The 17,868-nt window shown below is 41.9% G+C and overlaps 1 pseudogene; it reads right to left on the reverse strand.

Moving 5' to 3' along the window:
• Positions 1 to 11,388: 11,388 nt before the first annotated feature.
• LOC142428583 (non-histone chromosomal protein HMG-17 pseudogene) lies at positions 11,389 to 13,443 on the reverse strand (annotated as a pseudogene).
• Between the last annotated feature and the right edge of the window lie 4,425 nt (positions 13,444 to 17,868).

Below are 17,868 nucleotides of genomic sequence, written 5' to 3' on the forward strand. Positions count from 1 at the left end.
CAGACAGCCAGGGACGAAAAGGAGCGACTCCGCCGCCGGCCAATCATATCAACGCGCACGAAGGACCCGAGACTGCGCCGGCGTGGGGCGTGGCCTGGGCGACGGGCCTACCACGCCGATGCCTGACTCAAAATGCCGAAGACCCACAGGGCACATCTTTCGTCACGCCTCTGAGAACTACCTAGAGGGCGGGACGGCTCTCGCCGACTGGATTTATCTAAATGCGTGCTTACCTTTAGTTCAATTTACTATATGAGTATCTGTTGTACTGTTAAAGCGCTTGACCGCCAGCAGAAAGATCCGCGGTTGGAACGCTAGTACTTGGTGAGAGAAAGATATGGCTTGGAAAAATCGGCTGCGGTCAGCTGCTTGGGGTCCGCATTCACTTCACTAGGTTTGGTTCAGTTGGGGTTAAGTGCTGTCATTGGGTTTCAACTCACAGCAACCCAATATACACCGGAATGAAACACTTCTGGTGTTGTGCCATTCCACACTCTTTACTACTTGTGAGCCCATTGTTGCTACCTATGTGTCAGTTCATCCTCTTTGAGGGTTTTTCTCCTTTTCGCTGGCCCTCCACTTTTCCAGCATGATGTTCTGGTCTCCTGATAACATGCTTCACTACAAAGGAAAATGGTAGCAGGACTTCTCTATCTGTAAACAGAACTATACTTTAAATTGGCCCTGCCAGCAGCAAGGTTGCAGGAGAAATAATAGGGTTAATAATGGGGTTAGGATTTTTTCTTAAGTCGAAGTGCAATAGAGTGCTAACCTTCTAAAAGCACGCTGTACTTGCCCCTTTTGTTCCAACACCACTGCAACTGCATGGGGAGCAAGAGGATGGTCTAGTGGCCTAGAGCATAATTTTCAACTTCCCTGGCCATGATGTTGGAAACTGGGCCTCAGGGTCTTGGAAAACTACAGATTTACTCCAAAATCACATGTCAAGACTTTTACTGATACCCTTCCTTGTCCCTGGATTGTCTGGCACAAATCCTAGTGCATGTTTCTCCAAATTGGGAACTCATATTCAATTTCTTACAAAAAAACTAGCTATTCAGGAATTCCCACCATTGCTTTGGGATGGGTAGGGCTACTCACTCATTTATGCAATTTGCCCCCATCTCCACCTCAGAGTTTTGAACTGACAGTTTTCTGAAAAAAGCTGTCAGGTTGTACAAGTATGTTTGATACAATTGATGTGTGGGCTGTTATAAGTTGTAAGAGCCCCTGATAATTAAAAAAAAATTAAGCTGTCTTGAATTGCTCTATGTTCCTCCTCTCCATTCAAAGATAAATGCAAGTTGACTTTCATAGTCAGCCTCTGTTCACCAAGAAGGTACTGTACTCAGGGTTGTTTGAAGGCTGCTCTGTACTCAGGTTGACTTCAGGTTGTCCTAATGTCTGGCCTAAGGGCTAATGACCTTGCCTATCTGTATCCTGAGTTAGAACAAGGCTACTGATTACGCTTAAAGGAATTTTTACTGCAAAGAAGAGACCTGTTGCATTTTGGATTTTTAACAAACTAAGCCTTAAATTCTGATATATTTCTAGTATTTTTATTAGCAGCAGGCTATCTTTCACCCCCTCCATCATAGGGAAGGGGAGCCCTAGTGGTGTAATAGTTATTCATTGAGCTGCAGTCTGCATGGTAGCAGCTTTGAGGGGAAAGACTGGGCTTTCTACTCTCGTAAGCAGTTACAGTCTCAGAAACCAACAGGGTGTTATTATGAGTCAACATTAGCTCCATGGCAGTGAGTTTTCTTTTGGTTTATCAAAGGGAGGGCACTGCTATGCACCACCAAAGAAAATTCAAGCTTTATTCCATGAACAAGTACAGGATCAGGAGCACAGGAACAAATTGTACTAGCTACTCCTTCCAGACCTTCCATCTGAGATAAGCACCTCCACTTACATTTCTAAGGATGTGCAGAAAACCCATCACTGTGAAACAAAGGCAAGATTTCAGTAACTGCAACACACTACTCCTTCCAAATCCTACTTGCACCAGACCTGTCATTTCGGTAAAGAGGCTATGCATACATGATTGAGCTGCTAGACACCATATTAGAAACTGAACAGCAATACACTGTGATTGATGCAGAGCTACCCAGAGAATTCTGCACCAAAGTAGCCAGTTTCCTTCCATGGAAAAATGACAGATTGACTGTAGTGACACTCTCAAAAACATCTACTGGCTGAAGTAGTTTATTAATTTTAGTAGACGCATTTTAGGGTACATGGAAGCTTTACTTAGTTGTAAAGAAACTAAAGAAAGTCACCAAGATGCGTTGAAAGAATTAATTTGAAAATGCTGAACTGCTCAAAACCCGAACAGTAATAATGAATCTCACTTTTAACCTCAGTAGTTCTAAGAAGTTTCTAAATTTTCATGTAGCACATCTTCTATGCTACATGGAAGTCACAGTCAGATGGTGACAATAAAAGACCAAGCAAAAGAAAAGGGGCATTTAAGTAAGGTGTGCCAAAAGCAAAATCGTCAGAAGTGTTCGATTAGCACTAGAATCACTAGGGCAGGGGGAATGAACAAATTAAAAGGACTCATCTGAGGGTTTTGGGATCAAACTTAACCCTAGCTTCAATCTAAGAACAATTAGTTCTTACGACACAGTCCTGCTTGATAAACACCCTCATGAAGGAAACACAGAAGATAAGAATGCTACAGTAAAGTGTGATGAAGAAAATAGATGGTGCCTGCGATAGTTTATTGTGCCAGCCTGGCCGATAAACACAAGTAGGATTAACTGAAGGGCAGAGGAATAAATGGCTCGGTGAGCCTCGCCTTGCTTGTTCTGTGCCTCAGTTTAAAGGGGTACACTACCTGTGGGATGCCTAGCCTGTGGACTGTGTCACTGTAAGTTGAGGTCCCTTTAAGCCCACACAATTGGAATGTTCATTTCTGGAGCTGGGGACCGACAGTTGATGACAGTTGGGGACCTGCCTTGCTGTTTGCTGCCTGGATATATATAGCCCAGCTCTCTCTACAGAAGGGGAATGGCAACTGGCGACTCTCAAGCCTTAAAGGACTGCTAGTGTCGCACTGCTTTATAATTTAACTGTTAATTTATATTATCTATCTATATAATTTAATGGTTCATTTCTTGTATTATATATCTATCTTTATAAATATATTTATATATAATTACTAGCAATCTGATCTTGTCTCTCTAGAGAACCCTGTCCAACACAGTGCCTGTCTATCAGAAAGAATAGCATCTGAGGTCTTCAAGGTTTTCAAACAAGCAGCCATCTAAGTGAGACACCAACTAAGTGCACATAGAAGAAGCACAGTAACATCTGTGATCCAAGGATTATAAACAATATCATCCAAATCCAAAGGAGGGAATGGTATCAGAACTTGAATTTTGAAATTTTTGTTTGCAAAAGGCTGTTGATGACAATGGAAGTCCAAAACACTTTTGCAGCACCTACACCTAGAATAAGCCTCCAGATGGTTCCATCAATGAGGGATGGGAATACCCTGGTTATCAGACAGTGCTGAAGAGATGATTATAGTAGAGTAAAAACAAAAATCTCACTTGAATGATAGTTCAAAACCTTATCTCCTTGGACACATTGAGTTTGCTCTGGTTTTGTTTTTTTTTTAGCTCATTTTCTTTATTTTTTAATTAATTGTTTTATTAGGGGTTCATAAAACTCTTTTTTTTTTCACCCCTCCCCATAAAACTCTTATCACAATCCATACATACATCAATTGTGTAAAGCACACTTGTACATTCATTGCCCTCGTCGTTCTCAAAACATTTGCTCTCCACTTAAGCTCCCGGCATCAGCTCCTCATTTTTTGCTCTGGTTTTTAATATTTTCTGTTTTCTTTCAAATTGGGGTTTAACTCTGTTGTGTTTTTTAAAATTGTTGGTAGCCTTCTTGACTCTGTTAATGTATTTTTCTGTGTTTTTCAGTATATGAAATTCAGGATGCATGAATCTATAGAGATAAAAACTAGATTAAGGGTTCCCGGGGAATGGGGTGTACAGCAGGGGAGGTTGGGGGTTAATGGGGAGCTAAAAATAAGGAGTTCAAGAAGGAAGAAAGAGTTTTAAGAATTTTTTGGTATTTTTTTTTATTTTGGTAGTGATTGTATGACACTTCTTAATAGGACTAAACTATTTAATTGTATAATATCTGGATTATGTCCTATAAAACTGGTTTTAAAGAAATAGACTTATCGGAGTTACTTTAATATACTTCCTTATCTATAGATCTAGTGCTTACAAATATCCCTAAAATGTTGTTATGAAAAATCTTTCCCCCTAGAGGTAATAGCTTATCCCTTTGTCCTGCTGTAAACTGGAATACTCTCCCCACAGCTCAGAAGGGACTTCACCATCATCTTCTTAGCCACCGAGACTATAATCATTTGATTCTAGTCAAATGATCACTTACTTAGGTAGTCATTTACTTAAAACATAGTTACAGACCCCAGCACACTTAGGGCATGTAACAGAACAGCAAGGGGAGCAGAGTAACAAAGTCCCCAGGGAATACCAAAAATAGACTTTGGGGCTAGGGTTGTGGTACCCCATCAGACTCCATCAGAAAACAATCCTAAAGGTCAACAGACCTTGAACTATTTATAGGGTTTTCTTTTTTAGTTGTATTTTCTTTTGTTGCTTTGTTTTGCTCTGTCTTGTTTTGTGCATATTATTATATCTGCAGGTCAGTCTAGATAAGATGGGATAAATAATCCGGAGGAGAAAACAAAACAATAGGACCAATGGTTCCCAGAGGACACCAAAGAAGGGGTAGTGGGAAAAGGAAGTGGGTGCTAACAAACCCAGGGACAAGGGAACAAAAAGTGATCCAAAATTTATGGTGAAGGGGGTGTAGGAGGCCTAGTAGGGGTTGATCAAGGGCAATGTAACCAAGAGGAATTACTGAAACCCAAATGAAGACTGAGCATGATAGTGGGACAAGAGGAATGTAAAAGGAAATAGAGGAAAGAACTAGGAGGCAAAGGGCATTTATAGAGGTCTAAATATAGTCATGTACATATGTAAATATATTTATATATGACAATGGGGAACTAGGTCTATGTACATATATTTATAGGTGTAGCATTAAGGTAGCAGATGCACATTGGGCCTCTACTCAAGTACTCCCTTAAGAACACTTTGTTCTATTAACCTGACATTCCATGATGCTCACCTTCCCAACAGGATCGCTGAAGACAAAGCAGGTACATGAGAAAATGTGGTGAAGAAAGCTGATGGTGCCTGGCTATCAGAAGATATAGCATCTGGGGCCTTAAAGGCTTGAAGATAAACAAACGGCCTTCTAGCTCAGAAACAACAAAGCCCACATGGAAGAAGCACACCAGCCTGTGTGATCACAAGGTGTCCATGGGATCAGGTATCAAGCATCAAAGAACAAAAAAAACATATCACTGTGAATGAGGGGCAGTGTGGAGTGGAGACCCAAAGCCCATCTGCAGGCAACTGGACATCCCCTTACAGAAGGGTGACGGGAAGGAGATGAGCCAGTCAGGGTATAGAATAGCATCGATGAAACAACTTTCCTTTAGTTCTTCGATGCTTTGTCCCCACTACTATCATGACCCCAATTCTACCTTAGAAATCCAGCTAGAACAGAGGATGTACACTGGTACAGATAAGAGCTGGAAACATAGGGAATCCAGGACAGATAATAAATCAGGACCAATAATGAATATGGCAATACCAGAAGGGTAAGGGAAAGGTGGGAGAAAGGGGGAACCAATCACAATGATCTACATATAACCCCCCTCCCAGGGGGATGGACAACAGAAAAGTGGGTGAAGGGAGACATTGGTTAGTGTAAGACATGAAAAAATAATAATAATTTCTAAATTATTAGGGGCTCAGTAGGGAAGGAATGGGGGAGGGAGGGGAAAATAAGCTGATAACAAGGGCTCAAGAAGAAAGAAAGTATTTTGAAAATGATGATGGCAATAAATTTACAAATGTGCTAACACAATGGATAGATGTATGGATTGTGATAAGAGTTGTAGGGGCCCCCAATAAAATGATTTTAAAAACAAACAAACATAGTTACAAAACCAGTTACTTAAAACATATCCTAACGCCATAGACTAAAGGTAGATATTTTCTAACAATGTACCAAAATCTTCCTTGAAATTTAGATGGGTAGTTTGGAGAGTATTATGACAAGCTGGTTGGAACTGCAGCTCATGATTTGTCACCTCACTTCATATCGATAATAATGAATACTAGAACAACCCCACCAATGCAGAATTAGTTAGGTAGGTGAACTCTTTGTGATAATTCCCAAATAGAAACTTAACTGTCACTGGCAAATTTTTGTATACCCTTTGTGTCTTCTGGCAAATTTTTGTATACCCTTTGTGTCTTCTGGGGAAGTTTTCTGTGCCCCTTATGGGTATGTGTTTCTGTGTGGTAGATTCAGCTACACTCATTTAAATGATCCCACTCCTGTTAGCAGAATTACGTGCACAATCTCTTCTATAGAGTCTTGGCAAATGCATGAACAATGTACTTTGGGATAAACTTTGTGTATCCATATGTGGTAGTCATCTAATCTGGTGTCAATTTAAGGATTTAAGTGTCAATTTAAAGATTTAACTGTAGGGGTGGAGTCTAGGCTGTCAATCTGGAGATAGGCAATGAGACTTCTGTGTGGGCATGGCCTTCTGAGAATCCTGGGAAATCTGGGACTTCCTCCTTGGAGGCGGAATACACCTCTCTCTCTCTCTCTGCTACTTGCTGGGAGACATTGCAGAAGACAAGCCACATGGACGCAACCAGACCTCGGAAGCCAGAGAAGTCAGAGAGAGACCCTTGCCAGCACTGAGATGCTTGCACCACTGGACCCAAAGACTTTCTACCCATTGGCTTGTGATTGTCCTGCATTTGGCTTCATTGCATGTGTTTCGTGAGTCTGAAGAGGACTTGGTAGATGGTATCGGACTTAAGGACTTGAGCTGGACTGGGCTGGGATGATTTCTCAAATGTACAATTCCTCTTGTATATAAATCTCTTTCTTATACACATATGTGTGTCCATGGATTTGTTTCTCTAGTCTACCCAGAAGAACACAGGTTGGAGCTAATCTTTTTAGAAAGCTTTAATTCCAAGCTTTAATTCCAAGTTTTAGAAAGCTTTAATTCCAAGTTGAATTGGGGAATTCTTTGAGAAATGGATCAATCCCTATGGGATAAATAGCAAACGAAGTTACAGAGGGACAGGAAGCACCACTGCGATACTTCTTGGCCAAAGTCAGCAAGGTGGTGTTTGTGCCGTCCTCAGCATGCTGTTTTAACATCTCTTCACAAGAAGACCCTGACTTTGAGAAAATGAAATTAACACAACAGAGTTGCCAATCTGAAGATCCACACTCTGAACAAAGGAACCTCTGCTCTTTTGAGGGATATCTAAGATGTGTTCACTGGAAAGCCCAGATCGCCCCATATGCTCACAGCCAATGATTTGAGGTCAAGTTCCAACAGGCCTCTGGGTTTATGGGAGTCAAGTTTCTGTTGAAGGCAGAGAAGAAGGTGTGGAGGACGTAAAAAAAATTGTACTGAGGATTCCGGGAAGATGGCGACGGAGTGACACAAACCAGAGGGACCCCGCAGAATCCAGCCCAGGAGAGTTGCTTAGAGGGAAATTCAACTCCGCTGGATCGCAGGAGGCACTTCATAAAGATAAGTAGGTACAGACCCACGGGGTTTTGAGGGGCTGGGGGCTTTTGGCTTACCTCAGTGGAAGCCAGCTGGGGCTTGACCCTAGTCCAGCCTCTGTATCTGCTGGAGCCGGAACCATTTGGAGCCCAGCCGCTGTATCTGCCAGAGCTGGACCATTTGGAGACTGTAGCGGGGCTTGGTCTCAGCGCAGCCACAGTTTTCCCCTGCCTGCCTCAGGGCAGGGACAGGACCCTTGCGGCTCCACAGGCTGGGATGGGGTTCAGCTACATTGTTGCTTCTGTTTGCATCTCTGCTCTCTATACCCACAAAGCCTTGGAGGCCTGCGCAGGGGCTTTTTCATTAGCACAGCCACAGCGTACAGCAGGGGCTTTTTCATTAGCACAGCCACAGCGTACAGCAGGGGCTTTTTCATTAGCACAGCCACAGCTTGCTGCGCCGTGTCATCTGAGCAGGGCCTAAACCCAAACCCCCACAGGTCCACATGCAGGGATCAGGGTTCAACTACACTGCGGCGTCTGTTAACATCTCTGCTCTCTGTCCCCCCACTTCATTGGGGTCTGCTTAGCAGCTTTCTTGCGACTCTTCTTGGGGCTCAGCTGCGGACTGCCACTGGGGCTTGGGAGCATGGAATAAGCCCTTGCAGCTCCACAGGCAGGGAGTGGGACTCAGCTACATAGTTGCTTTTGCTTCCCTCACTTCCCTATACCCCTGCACAGTCTAGTCTCACTTTTTAATTTTTCTCCCCCTCTTATTCCTACCCTGCTCTCTCACACTCCATTGCCGGGGGCACTCCAATTGCCCTAGGGCATTTGCGCCTGGGCCACACACAGCTAGGTGAGCTCCACCCTGCATAGATAGCCCAAGGCTAGGGAAAGGCCTGCTTTCTCTCCAGGGGATACTCCCCCTACTTCTCACCAGGGAGTTCCTGCCTGTGTACCTGGGGACATAAGGCAGCTCAGCCAACACTTATCAACATTCAAACCAATAGCAGGAACTTCAGCCCAACCTTTGCAACACTGGGTCAGACAGCGGACCTGCCATCTAAGGCAATCCCCTGATAGGGAAGCCACAGGAAGATAAAGTGGTAGGTTAATGCCATAGTAAAATCAGCTGCAGGCAGTTCGAAGAAGCTTTCCTATGAGTCTTCCAGAGAGAGCCTAAAAAATGGCACCTGGTCCCTCAAAAACAACTCAACGCAAACAGCCATCATCCCCAACGACCTCAATGAAAAAAACAGGAGAAAGAAAACGCAAAGACAGAAGATGTCCTGAACATAACAACATACATAGAAGAAGCAGACATTGAGATGCCACGCAAAAATATTCTCAGAATGCTGCTTGGAGCCATGCAGGATATGAAGGAAACAATACAGTAAAAGGATGAACCGATACAGGAGCTTAGCGAGGAGATAACGAAAAACAATAGCAGAATGACGGTCCTTGAGAATCGATTGGAGGAATCAGAGAACTGCATCAGTGTCTTGGAGGACAGCCTAGCATACTTTATAAGAAACGTGAACAAAAATCTAATAAGAGCATCAGAGAAGCTGAAGAAAACCTAAGAGCTATGTCTGATGCTATGAAGCGGAACATTAGAATTATTGGCCTACCGGAGGAAGACACAACAAAGAAGTCATCTGCAACAACAGTGAGAGAATTCTTGGAGGAAAACTTCCCCAGCCTAATGAATGAAAACCAGGCAAACATCCAGGAGGCTGAAAGAACACCAGCACGATGGGACCCCAAAAAGAAATCACCAAGGCACATAATAGTTAAACTATCCAACTTTGAGGAAAAGGAGAAAATCATGAGAGCAGCTAGAGAAAAACAAGCAATCACATATAAAGGTTTCCACATAAGAATATGCTCAGACCTATCAGCAGAAACTATGAAAAAAAGGAGAGGGTGGAGTAACATATTCCAAAAATTGAAGGAAAGCCACGCAAATCCAAGAATACTCTACCCAGCCAAATTATCGATCAAGATCAATGGAGAAGTAAAAGTCTTCCCAGACAAGGAAAAACTCAAAAAATACGTTACAACAAACCCAGCCTTACAAAAGATCCTCGCCAACTCAGTATGGGCAGAAGAAGAACACTCACCAAGCATAAATAAGAGACCATCACGTAGAACAACCTCACCCAGGAGAAAACAAGGGGAAAACAAACCCCAAGATAGCAATGGCTTAATGATGGAAAGAAGTCAAGAATGATACACACACAAAACATGCACTAATGAGAAAGGAAAGTAGGAAAACTCCCAACACAAAAGGTATAAAATGGATCAGTTATCAGGCATCAAAGAACAAAAAATCACATCATTGGCTGCACACCTCCATGATACGATCGCTGAAGACAAACTGGTGCATAAGCAAATGTGGCGAAGAAAGCTGATGGTGCCCGGCTATCAAAAGAGAGTGTCTGGGGTCTTAAAGGCTTGAAGGTGAACAAGCGGCCATTTAGCTCAGAAGCAATAAAGCCCACATGGAAGAAGCACACCAGCCTGTGCGATCACGAGGTGCTAAAGGGATCAGGTACAAGGCATCATGCTATATTAAATATATACACACACACACCATAGTGAGTGAAGGGGGAAGTGCAGAGTGGAGACCCAAAGCCCATTTGTCGGCCACTGGAGATCCCCTCATTGAGGGGTTTAGGCAAGGAGATGGGTCAGTCAGGGTGCCATGTAGCACCGATAAAGAACACAGCGTTCCCGCAGATCCTGGATGCTTCCTCCCCCTCAACTACCATGATCTGAATTCTACCTTGCAGGACTGGATAGGTCCATATGGGAGCTGGAGGCACAGGGAATCCAGGGTGGATGATACCTTCAGGACCAGGGGTGTGAGGGGCAAAACTGGGAGTAGAGGGTGAGTGGGTTGGAAAGGGGGAACCGATTACAAGGATCCACATGTGACCTCCTCCCTGGGAGACAGACGGCAGAGAACGGGGGGAAGGGAGACACCGGATAGGGCAAGATATGACAAAATAACAATCTATAAATTATCAAGGGCTCATGAGAGAGGAGGGAGCGGGGAGGGAGGGGAAAAAAAAGAGGACCTGGTGCAAAGGGCTTAAGTGGAGAGCAAATGCTTTGAAAATGATTAGGGCAAAGAATGTACGGATGTGCTTTATACAATTGATGTATGTATATGTATGGATTGTGATAAGAGTTGTATGAGCCCATAATAAAATGTAAAAAAGAAAGAAAAGAAAATGATTAGGGCAAAGAATGTACAGATGTGCTTTATACAATTGATGTATGTATATATATGGATTGTGATTAGAGTTGTATGCGCCCCTAATAAAATGTTTTTTTTTATTGTACTTTTTCCGTCTCACAAGGTGTTTGTGCCAAGGTGGCTAATGTGTGTCAGCATCAGCGAATCCCTCCTCCTGGGAACACAGAGGGAGTCTCTCACAACTAGCAGGGCCAGGGGTTGCCTTCCACATCAATCCAGCTTTGGGGACATCCTACTGACATTTGAAAAACACACACACACACACACACACACACACACACACACACCCTGCCCCCCAATAACAAAATGAAATGTTCGGTGTGCTACCAGCATAGTTTAAAACAAGTAAAACAAAATTCTGCATTTTTATAAAACCTGATAAAATAGTATTTCAAACGTACACTCACCAGAAATACACAATTATAAAAACTGCACACACTTCACTTGGCAACTCCAGAACCTTCAGCTCTCTGTACCTGGTCTGTTTCTTCATCCCCATTTTCTGCAGGGTTGGTTCATCCTTTCCAGCATCAGCTTCGCCTTGTTCCCCTTTGGGTATCTTCTTTCCCTTCTTTGCAGGGCCCTTTTTTTGGCTTAGGCTCTGGTTTTGGAGGTTCAGGTTTTGCAAATAATCTTGCTAATCTCTGAGGTTTTTCCTTCACTTAGCTGTATTGCCCTTAGCATCCCTCTGCCTCTTTCTTGGGCACGGTGAGCAGGCACTGGAAAGCAGGCACTGGAAAGTGGGATGGGGTGGGCACGGGCTTTGGTCAACAGGGACAGTCTACTCTTTTTTGTTTTGTTGGCATATAATTGAACAGTTGAATCATATTAAGAAGAGTTGTGCAATCAACATAAGTTCAGAACATTTTCTTTCTCATACTTGTTGTTACCTCCCCATTTAGCCCCTCATCCCCTGCCACACCCCTAGGTAATTATTATCCCAGTTACTGTCTCTATAGTTTTACTTATCCTGGATTTCATGAATGGAAAACCATACAAAACACAGACAAGAAACAACCAAGTAAAAACAACAGTGACAAAACAAAATGAAAAAAATCAATCAAAAAGAAAGTAGAAAATATTAAAAACAGCAGTAAGTTTAAAATGGGTCAAAAGGGAGATCAAATGATAGGTGTGTTTAACCTAACTTTTAAATCTTCCACAATCAACTTTACAATGATCTCTCTCAGACAGCTTGGCTATTCCTGTTCCTGAACTATGGTTAGCAGGTATTCACTGGAGGTGTAATCTGTGTGGGAATGCTGCAAATAGATTATGTATTTCCACTGCCATCCAAAGGCTTCTTCAAACTAGGTGTTCAGAATTTAAGCTCTGATAACTATTCCCTCCTTCAGATCTGGATTTCATCATTTACAATCTTACATCACACTGGCTTGTTTTTTTCTGCGTGGACTTTGAGATGTCTTCTTGATACACAGTTCTTTCATATATATACATATATATATGAATAGCAAAGATTTTGTTTCATTAGACAACTCAGCCTAATACAGTAGGCATAATTAAACTTATCTTTCATTGTCTTACACAGGTAGAGGAAAGAGAATGGCTTGTATCAGGATGATGTACTTCAGCTTTGATCAAGGCTGTGATATTATTAATGGAGAATTTGCTCACATCTACATCTGCATCCTGGTGAAATAATGGAAAACCAGCACCATGAATTTAAAGAGCCTGCAATGACCACCATGTAGGATTCCAACAAAACAGGTTTGTTAGCACATCGATGTGCCATCCTCAATCTCTGATCAAGAGGAGGAATGTGTTAGTGGCTCTTCCATCTCAAAAGTTTGCCGACTTCTGGGCTAGACCAAAGCTAGTAAAATTTATGCCCCTTAAATCTTCTACAACTTCCCCTACACCCTAAAGTTTGCATTGACTGTTTTTTTTTTTCATTTTAGTACAAACAGAAGTTCTCCTTCAAAACAAACTTCATTTTCCTTCTTTAAAAAACTAAAACTTATTAGCAGTTGTTTTGTCTTCTTGCTAGGTTCTCAGCCCATGTTAAAGCTTGAAATTGGTCTTAGGGAGGTCTTCACTAAGTAGTCTAGGATATGTTAAGTAATTTCATGATGGTTTACTACCCTTCAATAACTGAATACAATGCACACTTTAAATCAAGGAAGAATCCTTTAAAGATGTACAGTCTGAAAAGGCTTCCAATTTAAAAAGGTAAATCTAAATTAGGCACATAGGTAAGTGGATATATTTTAAATGAGCAAGATAAAAATTAGAATTATCACAAATTAAGTAAATATTATAATCACAAAATGTAAATAAGTTGTTCACTGTAACCATCAAATGAAACAATAAGGGTCTTAGAACAATGCAGAAAGTTATTAAAATTTCCATGCTTGGGAGAGGAACAAAGCAAACATGGCACTTGTTAGGCTAGCTACAAAACAGGATGTAAGTTTAGGTTACATGACTTTCCACAAAGTTATAGCTTATCAGAAACTTACACTGATCTGAAACATGATGTTATTGAAGCAACCATTTTAAAGACCTGTGCTTTGGTGAATCCAATCTACCTTTCACCTGGGAGCCAAACCAGCCAAAGAATGATTCTATGTTCAAATTAGTAATCCAAATTTTTCTGTTATGACAAGAAACCCAATAATTTGTGAATACTATATATGATACCAACGGTCCCCTCAAGGCAAACCAAAACATATTATTAAGCTTTTAGATAAGTAATGTTTTGACTATATGGAAGAAATTCATCATGAATGTGGGTCAGCTAGGGGTCTGGATGACCTATGAGGTCTGAATGACAGATCCCAAAATGCCTTCCGCAGTTCACTTCAGAGGCCATGTTCAGAGAAGCTATTGACTAGCACCACCCATATGATAATGAGGCACACAAATCGGGGATTATGAGACCAACAATTATGTTGGAATAAGGACCAATCAGGATGCAAGAATAAGAGCCAATCGGCAAGCAGGATAAGAACAGAGGTGCACCAATGGGATCTTACCACACAACTCCTGTCAAGTTCGACCTTGTACCCCTAATCTTTAGCTTCCTCACATCTCAGGCTACTTATTCCTGCTTGAAGAATACTTTGTTTATTAAATACACATTTCACACAGCCTTTTCTTGCTGTCTTGCTTGTGTGGGTGGCTCTCTCTGTTGTGGCAAACCACTCTGGAGAAACTTGTTAGCTTTTTCCGAGGGAGAAAAGCCTGGTGACACCGACTTTCAACACACAGCAGAATTAATTCTTCAAGCCTTGTTTTTGTTGTATCTAGCTCATACGAACCCTTTAAAATAAAGCGGGAAAATGCTTTTGCAGACCTGAATATTTTAATCTTTTCTTTTAAAAAAAGGTATGTGAACCTGAAATTATAACAATTATTTGTAAACTCAATTTTTAAAATTGTTTTATTAGGGCCTCATACAACTCTTATCACAGTCCATATATACATCAATTGTGTGAAACACATTTGTACATTCATTGCCCTCATCATTCTCAAAACACTTGCTCTCCACTTAAGCCCCTGGCATCAGCTCCTCATTTTCCCCTCCCTCCCTCATGAACCCTTGATAATTTATAAATTATTATTATTTTGCCATGTCTTACACTGTCAAATGTCTCCCTTCACCCACTTTTTTGTTGGAAGACAGTCTTAAACTTGCTCTTAATCATAGAGTAGCTAAAGCCCAGGGAAAACATGAAGTCAGAGATCTGGATAGAAATTTTCTAAGGGCATCTTGAGAAGACAGAGTCAACTATTATAATGAAATGGGCAAAGACCTATAGATAGAAAACCAAAAATGAAGAACAGGTTCAGCGTATCTTTAACTGAAAGAATTGAAGGAAAAAAACTCAAGCGTCAAGTTGTAATATTAAAAAACTCTATAGGCAAAATACTGAATGATGCAGGAAGCATCAAAAGAAAGTGGAAATAATATATAAAGTCACATCCAAAAATAATTGGTCTACATCCATTCATTTCCAGAGATTACATATGAGACAGAACCGATGGTACTCAAGGAAGATGCCCAAGCTGTGCTGAAGGAATTAGCCCCAAACAAGGAATTGATGGAATACCAAGTGATGAAGCATTGGAGATTCATCTATGCCAGCAAATGTGGAAGACAGCTACTTGGCCAGCTGACTAGTAGAGATCCATATTTGTACTCATTCCAAGGAAAGGTGACCCCAGAGAATGCTCAAATTATAGAACAATATCATATGCAAGTAAAATTTTACTGAAGATCATCCAACAATAGTTGCAGCAGTACACTGACAGGAAGCTGCCAGAGGTTCAGGCCAGATTCAAATGAGGCTGTAGAACCAAGAATATCATTGTTGATGTCAGATGGGTCTTCACTGAAAGCAGAGAAGGTTGTTTATTTGTGTTTTATTGACTATGCCAAGACATTCCACTGTGTGGATCATAAAAAACTATGGATAACCTTGAGAAGAATGGGAATTCCAGACCGCTTGATTGTGCTAATGTGGAACTTGTAAATTAATTAAGAGCCAAGGCAGTTGTGTGAACAGAACAAGGACATTCTGGGTGGCTTAAAATCAAGAAAAGTCTGGAAAACACTCCTAAAGGTCAACAAACAGACCTGGAACTATTTATAGACCTTTGGTTGGTGGTAGTGTTTTGTTTGCTTTGTCTTATTTTTATGCTTATTATTGTCTCTGCATGTATATCTAGATAAGATAGGATGAATAAACAATCCGGAGGAGAAAACAATGGACCCAGGGCAGTGTTTCTTGGGGACATGGGAGAGAGAGAGGTGGAGGAAAGGATGGAGGGTGTTAACAAACCCAGGGACAAGGGAAAAACTAGTGTCCTAAAATCAATGGTGAGGAGGGTGTAGGAGGCCTAGTAGGGCTTGATCAAGGGCAATGTAGCCGAGAGGAATTACTGAAACCTGAAAGAAGGCTGAATATGCTAGTGGGACAAGAGGAATGTAAAAGGAAATAGAAGAAAGAACTAGGAGGCAAAGGACATTTATAGAGGTCTAAATACAGGCATGTACAAATGTAAATATATTTATATATAATGATAGGAAAATAGATTTATGTACATATGCTTATATGTTAAATATTAAGGCAGCAGACAGACATTGGGCCTCTACTCAAGTACTCCCACAACACAAGAACACTTTTTTCTAATAACCCTGCATTCTGTGATGCTCATCTTCTCAACAGGATCACTGAAGACAAAATGGGTGCATAAGGAAATGTGGGGAAGAAAGCTGATGGTGCCTGGCTATCAAAAGATAGAGCTTCTGGGGTCTTAAAGGTTTGAAGATAAACAAGCAGGCATTTAGCAGAGAAGCAACTAAGCACACATGGAAGAAGCACACCAGCCTGTATGATCATGAGGTGTCGATGGGATCAGGTATCAAGCATCAAAAACCCAGAACAAAAAATCATCAATGTGAATGAGGGGAAGGGCAAAGTGGAGACACAAAGCCCACTTGTAGACAATTGGACATCCCTTTACAAAAGGGTCATAAGGAAGGGTGCTGTATAGCACTGATGAAACAAACAACACTCCTCTAGTTCTTTAATGCCCCCCTCCACTATCATGACCCCAATTGTAGTATTAGGATTGGGGGGCCAGTCCCCCACCACTACCCAGGGGTCCAGTAAGCACAGTTGTATGGTCGAGATATATATTATATTAAAGTCACTGAGAGCATGAGAGATAAAGGAGACATTACAATAATGGGGTCACACACAATTTATTGTAGCATTGCTCACCTCAGGCCCACATGGTGGTCCACGTGGAGAGAGAGGGAAGGGAAGGAGGCCAAAGAGAAAGGGAAAGGGGAGGAGAGGGAGCTGAGGAAAGGGGAGAGACCAGCGAGAGAGCACCTCTATCACTAATCCAGGCCTATATACCTTTTGGAGGCATGCAAGCCCACTAATCACGGGTAAAGACATACATCACAGGAAGGCATTACACTATAGGTTATACAGCAATGAGAGGGGGTGGTCTAGGGACATACAAGCTATAGGAAGAGGAGCAGATAAGAAGATGGGCGAATCCTAGAGTGAGGATGGCAGCTTAACTTTGACATGTTCTCTGGAACATAGAAACCATTATCATGGAACCATTATCAGTAGGGTGTAAACCCCACCTACAGGAACCAAGCTAATGGTTGCAAGCTTCTGGGAGAAGTAATCCATTGTCCCCAGCAGCAGGGAGCAGACCCACCCCTGTGGTGTGGGTAAACAGCAGTCTGACTCCAGGGAGGATGTCTAAGCATCTGACCTCACCTCACACCCAATTCTAAGTTACAAATTTGGCTGGACCAGAGCATGTACCCTGCTACAGATAAGAGTTCACAACACAGGGAATCCTGACAGATAAACCCCTTAGAAGTAATAATGAGAGTAGCAATACCAGAAGGGTAGGGGGTTGGTGGGAAGAGAAAGGGGGAACCAATCAGGGGGATGAACAACAGAAAAGGGGGTGAAGGGAAACAGTAGACGATGTAACATATGAAAATAATAATAATTTATCAAGAGTTCATGTAGGAGGGAAAATGAGGAGCTTATACCAAGGGCTCAAGTAGAAAGAAAATATTTTGAAAATGATGATGGCAACATGTGTACAAATGTGCTTGACACAATGGGTGGATGTATGGATTGTGACAAGAGCTGTAAGAACCCCCAGTAAATGATTTTTTAAAAAGAGAACTAAAAGTGTGTCTCGAGGTTACACTGTATCCTCTCACCATACGTACTCAATCCATATGCTGAGGAAATCATCGGAGAAACTGGATTACATGAAGAGGATTGTGGCATCAGGATTGGAGACAGGCTTATTAGCAACCTGCGATATGATAGAACCTTGCTGGTGAAAGTGTAGATGACTTGAAGCACTTGCTGATGAAGGTCAAGGATGTCAGCCTTCAACGTGGATTA

This window comes from Tenrec ecaudatus, chromosome 16, assembly GCF_050624435.1.
Source record: "Tenrec ecaudatus isolate mTenEca1 chromosome 16, mTenEca1.hap1, whole genome shotgun sequence".
Classification (NCBI taxonomy): domain Eukaryota; kingdom Metazoa; phylum Chordata; class Mammalia; order Afrosoricida; family Tenrecidae; genus Tenrec; species Tenrec ecaudatus.